This window comes from Plecotus auritus (assembly GCF_963455305.1).
Source record: "Plecotus auritus genome assembly, chromosome: 9".
Lineage (NCBI taxonomy): Eukaryota > Metazoa > Chordata > Mammalia > Chiroptera > Vespertilionidae > Plecotus > Plecotus auritus.
In genome coordinates, this window is record NC_137783.1 from 78,301,347 (window position 1) to 78,316,864 (window position 15,518).

The 15,518-nt window shown below is 38.3% G+C and overlaps 1 pseudogene across 1 annotated transcript; it reads left to right on the forward strand.

The window, feature by feature from the left end:
• The first annotated feature begins 10,653 nt into the window (after positions 1-10,653).
• On the forward strand, positions 10,654-11,900 carry LOC308257884 (inositol polyphosphate multikinase-like; annotated as a pseudogene). Its single transcript has one exon. The product of its transcript is annotated as an inositol polyphosphate multikinase-like (transcript).
• Positions 11,901-15,518: the final 3,618 nt, after the last annotated feature.

The window sequence follows — 15,518 nt, forward strand, 5'->3', positions numbered from 1 at the left end:
TAATTGACTAGTAAATTACAATCCTGGTCATGAAATTTCCCTATGATCCATTCTTTCACTTATTCACTCAACAAATATTTACCAAGTACTTGTTGTGTGTGAAACAATGATATGGACACTGGGGAAAAAACCAGTCATCAAAAACAACCAAGTTTACATATCAGTTAGAAGAAGATGAAAAGAAACAGGCAAACCAATTAAAATTACGGCAGAAGTGATCAGTGCTATGAAAGGAAATACACAAGTGTAAGGATGGCATCTCTGATGGAGTGACATTTGGTTAAAGTAAAAAAGGAGAATGTCATGCAGCTTTCTAGTGAGGGCACAAAAGTAAGAGGGAGCGACATGAGCAGTGACCCTAAGGGAAGAAGTGTCTTGGATGCAAGAGGAAAGCAATAAAGCCCATGGACCTAAAGTAGAGTAAATGATGGGAGGGAAGCAGGAGATAATTACAGAGCATTAGTGAAATGATAAATCATTAAGACCTTGTTGATAGTTAAAATGCTAGGTATTTATTTTTTTTTAAATCCACTAAAAGTTTTTATTGTAAATGGGAAAATATATATTTATCACTAGGGGTATCTTAGATAGGCATATCTCTGTTCAATTAAAAGGATTTATGACCGACAGCAATAATAGTTTGGGAATGCTTAGTGGTTAAGGATTCAGCTACATATAGCGATGATACTACAGATACACTCCGCATGAGAAACAGTATTCTCCAAAGGAATTTATAAAACCAGAATGCACATGGCTAATAAGCACTGAGATAAAGAAAATTCAGGATTGAATCAGCCAGTAAGAGCTAGAGAATTAGATGAATTGGGGCAGCAATTGTTACTCATTTAAGAATTCTTAAAGAGAACAACTGTAGAAATGGGCCAGAGAAAGTCAGTTTTATTGATTTATCCTTATTCTTGGCAACCTCAGAAAAATGACTATGGTAAACAGAATGCAATTCTATGATATCTTTCCATGTTTAAAATAGAAATGCAGTCTAATTAAATATTCCAGAATTAAAGAGTTTTATTGGACCCTAGAGACCATTGAATCCACTGATTCTTGGCCTTGGCAGCAGTACATTAGATTCAGTTGAGAAGATTTTTTTTAAAAGGCGATGCCTATCCCCAATCCTATATCTATTAAAATGCTACAGTATGCTACATCTTCCATATGACAGTCTTCAAGTATTTGAGACTTTCCCAAGCCTCCTCTTGTCCACATATAATATTCTGTTATCCCAATTATTCTTTTGAAGGTATTGCTTTAGACCTCTTGTCTGCCCGTTCCTTAACTCATTCCCAACTGCCAATATCTGCTGCTGAAAATATCCTTCTGTTAATGTAACTAAAGCATGCATTGTTTACTTTCACAGTCACATCAGCCTGTCCTCTTATATTTTGTTTGCAGTCAACTTCAAACGCCATCCATGCTTTTTCTCATAAATACTGTTAATCAAAGTCTTCCCTGTACTGTTTTATAGATGTCAAGATTCTTCTTTATTTAAATGTAGGTAGGTTTAATCAGACACCTGAATGAACATTTTTGTTCACTCGGTTTGACCTGAATTTGTGGGATCCTCAGACACGAGTCAAGTTCACACGCATCCCTGTGCTCTTTTCCATGACCCTGGAAAATGAGTAGGTACATACGAAAAACTTAGTGTGGGGTGGGGAGAGACTAGAAAGATCTTACCTTGTGGTATAGAAGTGGAGAATAGTATGAAGGCTTTTTCAAGAATTATTATATTTCCCAAATTACTGTTAGTGTGTGTGACCAGTTAGAGTGGGCTATATGAGGTATTATTGGGAGATTTGAGGTTGGAAGGGTATCAGCAGCCATTTGTCATTTGCACACTTTGTGGCTGGTAGGTTGATTCATTTTTACAACTGGATGCTTCTTTACCCTTCCCTGCATCCCCAGTTCAGAAGCAACAAAACCTGACAGTGGTTCAGTTTATCCTAATAAGGCCTGTCCTTGAAGTTTCCAGCATGTTCTTCATCTTCCCACTTTATATGCATCTTCTCCTCCCAATTGCCTTTCCAATGGATTTAAAGTTCTAGTGTTAGGTGAAAAAACATAATGGATGCTTAACTAGCTCCCACAATTGATTAAGGCCAAATTCCAGTAATAAATCTATAGGTATATTCTAGTGATTTGCTTCTCTTATTGAACTCTGATTAATAAAGAAGTGGTCAGCATGTGTTGCAAGAAAGGCATGGATAGTCTATTCTCTCATATGGAACAAAAGCTTTTGTGGGAAGGTAGAAAACTATGTCACCTGCAAGGACGAGTTAAATAGCTGTTTTTGCTGGGAAAAGGGAGGAGAAAGAACACTCTCAAACCCTGAAAAATTGAATTAGAGGTATTTTATTGGTGTAGGAACAGAAAGCTCTCAGACAAGGCCCACTGCAGATACAAGGCAGCATTTGCCTGCCTTGGAGAAGAGTGTCAGGAATGCTGCCAGCTGCCCACCTCCAAAACCCAGACACAGAGTGCTTATATAAGACTGAGCTTCCAAAACAACAAGAGCGAATAACACACCTCTTAACAACCTACCTGGAAAACCCTTGCTAAGCAGTAGGTAGAATCTATTGCTCTGGGAGGGTAAGAGCACAGTGAGAGAATCCTATATGGTACAGGTACTCAGGTTTGACTAAAATCGAAAGGTGGAGCACAAATAGAGTGAGAAATCCTTCAGCACTCAAATCCCAGTACAAGAAAGCCACTGGAGGAATTTAAAACTACATTGCACTAAAGGTAACCATAGCAACCGCAACACAAACTCACCTCAAATCCTAACAACATTGACTCACTACTGTTACTAACTGCATGATACAATAGCATTTGCAGTTATTAACATGATTTGCCACAGTCTCTAGTCTTTTACACATGATGTCAGGTATTTGACCAAAAATTACAAGACTCAAAGTTAAGCAACAACAACAACCTCCCTATTATATAATAATAAAGAGATCAATTCACTAAAAATTAAAATAAAATAAATTCAAAATAAAACATATCAAAAATTTTGGAACATATTCAAAATGGTGCCAAAAAGGAAATTTATAGTATTAAATGATATATTGGAAAACAAGTAAGATCTCATTTAATTATGTAATCTTCCACCTTAAGAAAATAGAAAAAAAAGTGCAAACTAAATGCAAAGTAAGCACAAGAAAAACATAATTAGGATAAGAACAATAACCAATGAAACAGAAAGCAAACGGGAGAAAATTAATAAAATAAAAAGCTGGTTCTATAATAGGAACAAAAATATTCACACATTTCCAAAAAGACTGATAAAAGTAGAGAATGTAAAGCAAATATTTTCAGGAATGAAAGTGTGATGTCACTACTAACATTAAAATACCTACATATTACTGTGATGAATTACATTCCAAGAAATTTAACAACTGGGATAAAGTGGGGAAATATCTTAGAAGACACCAATTACCGAAGCCTATTCATGAAAAAGTAGATAATGTTGAGTTTTCATCAATTAAATTGCAGTTTAAAAATCATTCCAAGAAACACTCTAGAACTGGTGGCTTCACTATTATGTTTATCAAATGGTAATGGAGTGATTAATACCAATTCTATACAAACTCTTCCTGAAAATATAAAATAAAACATTTTCTTCTCATTTATATGGCTAGCAAACCATAAAGAGACATAACTAGAAAAAGGAAATGATAGAAAAATATCCCTCATGAAATATTCACGTTCACGATTCAGTCAAGGCATTAGAAATAAGCATATACCTCTCTGACTTCAAAGACTATACCAACTTCAGGAGAGGTAACTGTCAGAGTTCTAAAAATATCTTCCTGCAAGTAGTTTATTCGGAGGATTGTATGTATAGGTATGGATAGGCCAAGGCCAACATGTTGTACAACTAAATAGCACCAATCACAATTGTCTGTGATTGGTGTTCATGGAATTCTACTGCCACAAACGGTCCAGGGATATCATGAGAGAAGGGAGACTTGCCCAATGATATCAGGCTAATAAAAGCATATGGCCAGGGATGATGAAGAATATATTCAATTACACAATTGGAAAACATTTTCTGATATAAAGATTGTATCTAATTGTGAAAAGATAGTTCAAACAATTTAAGGACAAGCACAGAGTATGTTCTGATAATATATCTTAATTTTAGGCATGCAGATGGTAAAAAATCAGTGATGTACAAGCAAGATTACATTTGCTTCAGACATCTGCATGGTGATATTAATGCCAGAAGAAATTTTTTCAGATTTGTGAAATACAAAAAACTATGTTTTATACATATATGCATTAATTTCAAGTTTAAAGGCAAGAGAAAACCATTCTTGGTTTCCAAAAAATTAAAATAATAGTACCTATGACTTTTGGGTGAGTATGATGTGTAAATGTGGTTCATGCCTGGCTTGTGTGGCTCAGTGGCTGAGCGTCGACCCATGAACCAAAAGATTTCTGGTTCCATTCCCAGTCAGGGCACATGCCCTGGTTGTAGGCTTGATCCCCATTTGGGGCTGTCCAGGTGGCAGGGGATCGATGTTTCTCTCTCACGGATGTTTTTGTCTCTCTATATTCTCCCTTCCTTTGTTTAAAATCAATAAAAATGTATTAAAAATAAATGTAAAAAAATGTACCATTCAGATGAATTATGTTGACAATTGGGAAGGTTATGGGATGTATGGGAAATCTCTGTACCTTCCTTCAAATTTTTTGTAAACTTAAATCTGCTTTAAAAATATAGAGCCTCCCACAATTATAATAATCTGAACAATAAAGATTTATTAAATTAAAAAAATAAAAAAATAAAAAATATATAGAGCCTTAAAAAAACTCAACTACATGAAGGGGTGGTAGAAAATATACCAAAGGGAATTAAAGCTAGAGTTAAAGATGCAAAAAGGAAGACAGATTTTGGAAGCTTCCTGTCTATGTGATAGAATGAGATTTCTTTTTCAGGAGGCCAGGCAGGATGAGAGAAGTAGTTGAGAAATAGGACTGTTCTGGTAAAAGGAAAGCAAATTTTGAAAATGGAACGAGTTTTCTGAGGCAGGAGGAAGTTCAGGATAATTGATGGCACAGAGTATCTTGAGAGTCATATACAGACTTGGAGAGTTGGGAAGAAATAACAGAACTAAAGTTTCCAAATGACCTAATTATTTAGGAAAATGTGGTGCAGAGTAGTTAGTTGAGTGTGAAGAATTGCGTTGAAACAGCCTTTGGAATGAAAGAATTTGCTATTTGCAATGAAAGTCAACTTGTAGTTAGCAGGGACATAACATCCAGGAAGCTTTGAGATCTTTATTGATTCTCCTTAAAATTGCTCTGATTGTATTACACAAAAGTGTCTGCTGAAGAAAAAGACAGCCCTTCTATAAAAACCCACTCTCCCACTAATTAGTCCCCTCTGTCAACTAGTTGTAGCTTTAAATTTACCAATCACTTTTGAAGAAGCCTTCTAAATTCTTTTACCTTTCTTTGTTTCTTTTTACTTTGATATTTCAAAATTACAGAGTAGTTGCATGAATAAAAAGAGGATCTTTTATAAACATGCTCAGATTCACCAAATATTTACATTTGCATTTGTTTCTTACTCACTATGTGTGTATATGTAAGAATAATTTTAACCATTATGATCCTTACTACTCCTAAACACTTTTGTGACTATTTCCTGTGATCAAAGAAACAGCTTTATAAAACCAAGGAACAGTTATATATTTAGGAAATTTGACATTGATATATCATTATCTAAACAATATTTTATATACACATTTTATTACCACAATGACATTTATATTTCATGTTTATTCCTGTTTCAATATCCAATATTTGATCATATTTAAGATTTAATTGTATGTCTCTTTAGGCCTTTTTCAGATAAAATAATGCCTCAGGTTTATTTTTGCTCTTGATCTATTTTTTTGGAGAGTTTTATTTAGAAGAATATTCCTGAATTTGGGGTTGTCCACATTTTCCTCATAATTAGATTCATATTATGGTGAGGGTAGCACTGAGGAGATGGTCTGGCCTTCCCAAAGCCTCACATCAGGAGGCACATGACGCCAGTTCATCCTAACAGTGCCCATGTTAGTTCTGTCATTTAGTTATGCTGGTATCTCCATTCTAGAAATTTGTAAAAAAGATGCTTTGATATAATGTAAATATCTGACTCCCATCAAGTTTCTGGCCATGGCTTTCAACATCAATTGACAAATTTTAAATTCCACTATTCTTTTTTTAAAAATATACTTTATTGATTTTTTTACAGAGAGGAAGGGAGAGGAATAGAGAGTTAGAAACATGGATGAGAGAGAAAAATCAATCAGCTGCCTCCTGCACACCCCCTACTGGGGATGTGCCCACAACCAAGCTACATGCCCTTGACCGGAATCAAACCTGGAACCCTTCAGTCCGCAGGCCGACTCTCTATCCACTGAGCCAAACAGGTTAGGGCAATTCCATTATTTTTTATATTATTTGTTAATTGGCATTCTATTAATTAATTAATTTTTATATCAGTATGGACTCATTGATTCCTATTTTATGCAAAATAGATATATAAAAGGCTGATATGCTAAGTGTCCGACCCTCCTATTAGTCACTATGATGTGCACTGACCAACAAGGGGCAGATGCTCAATGCAGGAGCTGCTGTGACATGCACAGAGAAACATCACCACAGACCTGGCACCCACAAAGCAACACTCGGCTTCCCCCAAGTGGGACACAACCCCACCACCACCCCAGAGCTACAGCCCATTAAATCATAGCCAATGCTGCTGAGACCCCATGGCGCAAAATGCAGCCCACAGCTCAGCCGAGAAATGATTGCTGTGGGCGCCGGGTAATAATGTCACATAGCAACACCTCTGGCTTCTTCTCCCTAGTGACGACTAACTTCCTTGCAGTTTCTTCAGCCCAGGAACACGACTTGCTTTATAGCCAGGTGCAAAAATTTCACACTTTAAACAAATGTCTGTGAAGCGTTTTCCCGCGCCTCATCTCATTTGATCCTCATAGAAGTCTTGGAGTAGGTAGATAGGAGACTCAGTGGAATCCTGTTTTCTTTTTCATTAGCCAGAAAATAGAGATTTAGAAAGTTTAGAAACTTGACCTGACTGAAAAGAAGTAAGAAATGGTGGACCATGAAAATGACTTCAGTTTTTCTCACTGCACAGAATATAGTCAAATACTGCTGCAGTTAAATATTTTACCCTTTGTTCTCCCTGTGTAATCTACAATGATAATCTGCTTCATGTTGATATTTACTGCTATGTTGTTGACAATTACCTGAAAGAGAAGTTGGGGTGTTTCACTGGGCTGGAAAAAGGTTAGCTACATCAGAAAGCAGGTCTAATTAAGCAAGTTTATTATATATATATAAAAGGCAAGTTAATTATATATATACTAGAGGCCCAGTGCACAAAATTCGTGCATGGGGGAGGGTGTCCCTCAGTCCAGCCTGCACCGTCTCCAATCTGGAACCCCTTGAGGGATGTCCAACTGCCCAGTGGGATCGGGCCTAAACGGGCAGTCGGACATCCCTCTCACAATCCAGGACTGCTGGCTCCCAACTGCTCACCTGCCTGCCTTCCTGATTGCCCCTAACCGCTTCTGCCTGCCAGCCTGATCACCCTCTAACCACTCCCCTGACAGCCTAATTGTTGCCTAACTGCTCCCCTGCCAGCCTGTTTGCCCCTAACTGCCCTCCCCTGCAGGCCTGGTCACCCCCAACTGCCCTCCCTTGTAGGCCTGGTCCCTCCCAACTGCCCTCCCCTGCTGGCCATCTTGTGGTGGCAATCTTGTGTCCACATGGGGGCAGGATCTTTGACCACATGGGGTCGGCCATCTTGTGTGTTGGAGTGATGGTCAATCTGCATATTACTCTTTTATTAGATAGGATAGAGGCCTGCTGCATGGGTGGGGACCAGCTGGTTTGCCCTGAAGGATGTCCCGGATCAGGGTGGGGGTTCCCTTGGGGTGTGGGGCGGCCTGGCCGAGGGGCCTGTGGTGGTTTGCAGGCCGGCCATGCCCCCTGGTGACCCAAGTGGAGGCCCTGGAATCTGGGGTTTATTTATCTCCTACAATTGAAACTTTGTAGCCTGGAGCAGAGCCAAGCCTTCTGCTTGTTCCGTGGCGGCAGCCATTTCTTTTGGGATTTATGTATCTTCTATAATTGAAACTTTGTAGCCTTAAGCGGAGGCCGGGGCGGCCAGGGTGTGCGGAAAGCTTGGCTTCCTCCATCACCGGGGGCAACCCTAGCCTCCTGCTCTTTCCAGCTCTGTGGCTGCCGCCATTTCTGTTTGGGTTTATGTATCTTCTATCATTGAAACTTTGTAGCCTTGAGTGGAGGCCTAGGCCGGCAAGGGCAGGCAGAAAGCTTGGCTTCCTCCATTGACAGGGAAACCCAAGCCTCCCTCCTGCTCTCTGTGGCCGTAGCCATCTTGGTTGGGTTTATTTGCATATCCGCTCGTGATTGGCTGGTGGTGTGGCTTGTGGGTCTAGTGGAGTGATGGTTAATTTGCATATTACTCTTTTATTATATAGGATAAGGCATGCACAATACATATGTTGCTGGCACCAATCTCACGCACATGTTTCGATCTGTCATTGTTGATGATGAATTTGGTTGACACTTCTATTACTGAGAAAGGGTGAATAGTGATATTAAAATATTTCTTCTAATTTATTTCCTTTCAATGTGCACAAATTCATGCACTGGGCCACTAGTAGTTTATAATTTATTACTGTCATTACTTATTTTATTGTAAAAATTTTCCCAGATTTAACCAGAGAAAGTCCTCCCAAGAAGACTTCTGTGTCATTTTGCCATGTCCCTTTGATTCCTTGAGCCCTACCTCACTCTGGCAAAAGATGATCCAGGCTCATCTTGAACTTTTCCTTCCCCAAACCTGCAGTCAAGCATTTCTGCAAAGAGCCTTGGTTCCTTTTCATGTTGAGTGGTATGTGCAAAATAAGATCTGGGTCCTAAGTATGCTCATTACTATGGGCATGCCATTATTTCTAGGCCTTCTCATAGAGCTAATATATACACACATATGCACACATTAAGCATATGTTCATACTTATTTTCACATTTTCATATGCATCTCTAATTTCAGAGCATATCCAGTTTCAGTCCAACAGTAGTGGGTACATTCTAGTTGTTGCAATTTCCACATTTTCACCTTCATAATTGGGAGAAAACTGGCTTCCATAATTCTCAATGGATTTGTTCTTTTGCTTTCAGAAAAATGTAAATTAAAAAGAAAAAAAAAAACTGGGGTAGCAATACTTACATCTGACAAAATAGACCTCAAAGTGAAGGCCATAACAAAAGATAAGGAAGGCCACTTCATAATACTAAAGGGATTGATACAAGAGGATATAACTCTGGTAAACATATATGCCCAGAATCCAGAAACACCCAAATACCTAAAAGTTTTTCTAGAAGTTATCAAGGGAGAGACTGACAATACAATCAGAGTAGGGGACTTTAATACTCCACTGACATAATTGGATAAATCTTTTAGACCAGTGGTCGGCAAAAAAAAAAAAAAAAAAAAAAAAAATCAGCAAAGAAACAGCAATCTTAAATGACTCACTAGATCAGATGGACTTAATCGACTTCTTCAGAACATTTCACCCCAAAGCTACGGAATATACATTCTTCTCAAGTGCACATGGGGCATTTTCAAAGATAGACCACATATTGGGACACAGTCAAAGTCTCTTCAAATTCTAGAAGATTGAAATCATATCAAGCATCTTCTTAGATCACAATGGCATAATATTAGAAATCAACTACAATAAAAAAAATAAAAAAATTGAAATACTTGGAGGCCACATAGCATGCTATTAAACAATGAATGGGTTACCAAAGAGATCAAAGAACTAATTAAAAACATCCTGGAAACAAATGACAATGAAAACACAACAATCCAGCGTCTGTGGGACACAGTGAAAGCAGGCCTGAGAGGGAAGTTCATAGCATTGCAGGTCTACCACAAAAAACAATAAAAACTGCCAATCAATTATCTAACTCTGAAACTTAAAGAACTAGAAAAAGAGCAACATGAAAAGCCCAGAGTGAGCAGAAGGAAGGAAATAATAAAGACAGAGTGGAAATAAATAACATAGAGACCAAATAAAGGTACAGAAGATCAACGAAAACCAAGAGCTGGTTATTTGAAAGGATAAACAAAATTGATAAACCTCTAGCCAGTCTCACCAAGAAGCAAAGAGAGAGGGCCCAAATAAGCAAAATCAGAAATGAAAGAGGCAAAATAACAGATCCCAAAGAAAGACAAAGGATTGTAAAAAAACAATACTATAAGGCCGTCAGGCCCCAGGGAGCGCGGGGTGGTACTGCTGCCGCCACAGCTGCTCCTCCTCTGAGTTCAGTCTCCGGGTCTGGCATCTGTGGCAGCAGATCAGTGGGAGCCGCACTCTACCGGCAGTTGGGAGGGCAGTGCCCGTGCCTCCGCGGCATCATGGGGCCCCTCCCTGGGCCTCAGCGGGCACCCGCCGAGGGAACCCCCGGGTCTCCTCGAGGCAGAGCCTGAGCAACCCCCAGTTCTCCAGCGCCCTCTCCCTCCACCCTATTTTTTTCCCTCTGCCCTCGCCACCGCTACCGCTTCAGCTTACCGTTATGGCAATGGAGCCACCATCCCCACTTCGGCTCGAGGCGCCCGGCCCCCCAGATATGCAGACCCCACCGGCGAGCAAGGCGGACTCCGAGAGAACCTCGAAACCGGCAGGAGGCATGCTCCGCTTCCTTAACGGCTGCGTGCCCCTCTCGCATCAGGTGGCCGGGCACATGTACAGGAAGGACAAAGTGGGTATCTTGCAACATCCACATGGCAGAGTTTTGAAACATCTACAGCCACCTCCAAGGGACCCAAGAGAGTCAGAATTCTATAATATGGTTTATGCTGCTGATGGTACTGATGGTGTTCTTTTAGAGCTATGAAAATATTTACCAAAATATTACGGCATCTGGTCACCTCCCACTGCACCAAATAATGTATACCTAAAACTGGAAAATGTGACCCATAAATTTAATAAGCCCTGTATAATGGATGTAAAGATAGGGCAAAAAAGCTATGATCCTTTTGCCTCATCTGAGAAGATTCAGCAACAGGTCAGCAAGTACCCATTAATGGAAGACATTGGATTCTTGGTGCTTGGCATGAGGGTTTATCATGTTCATTCTGATAGCTATGAGACACAAAACCAGCACTATGGAAGAAGCTTAACAAAATAAACTCTAAAGGAAGGAGTTTCCAGGTTTTTTCATAATGGATTCTGCTTAAGAAAAGATGCTGTTGCTGCCAGTATTCAGAAGATTGAGAGAATTCTGCAGTGGTTTGAAAGCCAGAAGCAGCTTAACTTTTATGCAAGTTCATTACTGTTTGTTTATGAAGTTTCATCTCTTCCAACTACTACAAAATCAAATGACAGAACTTTGGCAGAAAAGTTTTTGTCCAAAGGACAACTCTCGGACACAGACGTACTGAAGTACAATAACTTTTGAGTGTTAAGTTCCACAACAAATGGAAAAATAGAGGCTTCAGTAGGCAAAAGCTTGTCCAAGATGTATGCTCGTCACAGAAAAATGTATTCAAGAAAGCATCACAGTCAGACTTCATCGAAAGTTGAAAATATAGAGCAAGACAATGGGTGGAAAGCTTGTCACAGGAACATTTAAATGGAAATGTACTTTCCCAGCTGGAAAAAGTTTTCTACCACCTTCCCACTGGTTGCCAAGAGACTGCGGAAGTAGAAGTGCAAATGATAGATTTTGCTCATGTTTTCCCTAGCAACACAATAGATGAGGGATATGTTTATGGACTGAAGAATTTAATTACTGTACTTCAGAGTATTTTGGACAATTGAATCCTTTGCTGCAGTCTTTTTAAGGGGTGGGGCAATCATTGTGAAGAGCCGCAGTCAGTATCTCTGCACTTGTAATGCTATGTAAACAATTTGTATTGTGAGTACATTTTATTTGTCTCTACACTTTAGGTAGAAGGGTTAATTTTTTTATAATCTTACTCAGAAAAACTAATTATTTGTTCATTAGAAAACTATGAAGAATAAAGAAACTTTGGAATGTTAAAAAAATATATATTATGAAAAACTCTTCCAAAAAACTGGTCAACCTGGAAGAAACGAACATATTCCTATAAAAAATAAAAAAATAAAAAATAAACCTTCCAAACCTCAATCAGGAAGAATCTAAAAATCTGAATAGGCCAATAACTATAGAGGAAATTGAAGCAGTAATAAAACAAACAAACAAACAAACAAACAAAAAAACTGCCAGCAAACAAAAGCCCTGAGCCAGATGGCTTCACAAGGGAGTTTTACCAAACATTCAAAGAAGAACTAAAACCTATCCTCCTAAAATTATTCCAAAAAATACAGGAGGAAGGAATACTTCCAAGCCCTTCTCTGAGGCCAGGATTACCCTAATCGCAAAACTAGACAAAGATAATACAAAGAAAGAGAGTTACAGGCTAATATCCCTCATGAACATAGATGCCAAAATCCTGAACAAAATTCTAGCAATTTGGATTCATCATTACATTAGAAAGATCATACACCATGACCATGTGGGATTTATTCTGAGGATGCAAGAATGGTACTATATCAGCAAATCAATAAATGTGACACATCACATAAACAAATTGAGAGATAAAAATCACAGTCATATTAATTGATGCAGAAAAATCATTTGACAAAATTGAACACCCTTTCTTGATAAAAACCCTCAGCAAAGTGGAATAGAGGGATCATACCTCAACATAATAAAAGTCTTCCATGACAAACCTACAGCCAATATCACACTCAATGGACAAAAACTATAACCATTTCACCTAAGAACATGAACAAGACAGGGATGCTCACTCTCACCACTCCTGTTTGACATAGTACTGGAAGTGCTAGCCATAGAGATTATACAAGAAGAAGAAATAAAAGGCATCCAAATTGGAAAAGAAGAAGTAAACTGTCATTATTTGCAGATTACATGATATTGTATATAAAAAACACTAAAGACTCCATCACAAAGTATTAGACTAGTAAATGAATTCAGCAATGTAGCAGAATACCAAATTAACACCCAGAAAACCATGGCATTTTATACATCAATAGTGAACTTACAGAAAGAGAAATTAAAAAATATAATCTCTTCTACCATTGCAACAAAAAAAAATCAATATACCTAGGGATAAACTTAACTAAGAAGGTAAAAGACCTGTACTCGGAAAACTACAGGAGGTTGAAAAAAGACATAAAGGAAGACATAAACAAATGGAATAATATACCATGTGCATTGATTAGTAGAATCAAAATCATTAAAATGTCCATACTATCCAAAGCAATCTATCGATTCAATGCAATCCCCATTAAAATACCAATGGCATATTTCATAGACCTAGAACAACTGTCCAAAAACTCATATGGAATGAAAAAGGCCCCGAATAGCTGCAGCAATCCTGCGAAAGAAGAACAAAGTTGGAGGGATCACAATATCAGATATCAAGCTATATTACAGAGCCACTGTTCTCAAAACTGCCTGGTACTGGCACAAGAACAGATATACAGACCAATGGAACAGAACAGAGAACCCAGAAATTGATGAAAGCCACTATGCTCAATTACTATTTGACAAAGGAGGCAAGAGCATACAATGGAGTCAAGACAGTCTCTTCAATAAATGGTGTTGGGAAAATTGGACAGATACATGCAAAAAAAATGAAACTAGACCACCAAATTACACCATACACAAAAATAAACTCAGAATGGATAAAGGACTTAAATGTAAGAGGGAAAATCATAAAAATCTTAGAAGAATCCACAGGTACCAAAATATCAGACATATGTCATAGCAATATCTTTATCGATACAGCTCCTAGGGCAATAGAAACTAAGGATAAAATAAACAAATGGGACTACATCAAAATAAAATGTTCTGCACAGCAAAAGAAACCATCAACAAAACATCAAGAAAGCCCACTGCATAGGAGAACATATTTGCTAATGTTATCTCCAATGGCTTTCACCTCCAAAATTTACAGAGAACTCATACAACTTAACCAAAGGAAGATAAACAATCCAATCAAAAAATGGGCAACAAACCTAAAGAGACGCTTTTTGAAAAAGGACATTCAGAAGGCCAGAGTCAAAGGAAAGCATGCTCAAAGTCACTAATCATCCAAGAGATGCAAATCAAAACGACAATGAGATATTATCTCACACCTGTCAGAATGGCTATCATCAACAAACGACAAGTGCTGGAAAGAATGTGGAGAAAAAGGAACCCTCATGCACTGCTGGTGGGAATGTAGACTGTTGCAGCCACTGTGGAGAACAGTATGGAGTTTCTTCAAAAAATTAAAAATGAAACTCCCATTTGACCCAGCAATCCCACTTCCAGGAATCTATCCCAAGAAAACAGAAACACCAATCAGAAAGGATACATGCACCCCTATGTTCATAGCAGCACAATCTACAATAGCTAAAATTTTGAAACAGCCTAAGTGCCCATTAGCAGATGAGTGGATTAAAAACAGTGGTACAGCTATACAATGGAATACTACGCTGCTGTAAATAAGAAATAACTCTTACCACTTGAAACAGCATGGATGGAACTGGAGAGCATTATGCTAAGCGAAATAAGACAATCGGAGAAAGATAAATAAAACATGATTTCACTCATTTGTGGAAATAATGAACAACATAAACTGATGAACAAAAATAGATCCAGGGACAGAGAAGCATCGAACAGACTGTCTAAACTCAGAAGGCAGGGTAGGGTTGGGGGGGTGTGGTAAGAGATCAATCAAAGGACTTGTATGCATGCATATAATCATTACCAATGGACCCAGATACTAGGGGGGTGAGGGCATGTGCCGGGGGTTGGGGGGACAGAGTGTCGGGAGAGGCCAATGGGGGAAAAGGAGACATATGTAATACTTTAATCAATAAATAATTTTAAAAAATATATCTTTATATGGAAGATAGGTCTGATAATTTGAAAATTTTAAAATTAATTTTTGTATGTATATAATTTCCTATATCTGCCATAACAAAAACTAAAAATTGGGTAGTTAAAACAACAAAATTCTCTCACAGTTTGGAGTTTATACATCAGAAGTTTATAAGCTCAGCAAGGTCATGATCCATCTGAGACTCTGGGTAGAATCCTTACTTGCCTCTTTCTAGCTTTTATCTTGCTCTTCAATCCTTTTTATTTCTTAGCCTGCAGTTACAAAATTGTTCTCTTTTTCATCTTTAAATGGTGTTTTTACCTATGTCTCTGGGTCTGTTTTTTCTTCTTATGAAGGCACTGATCATACTGGGTTGGGGCTCACCTTTATAGGGTGTGACCTTGTTGTGACAAAATTGCATATTTAATAACCCCATTTCTAAATAAAGTCATATTGACAGGTACCAGGAAACTTCAACATGTCATTTTGGTGGACACAATTCAACCTACAACAATATTGT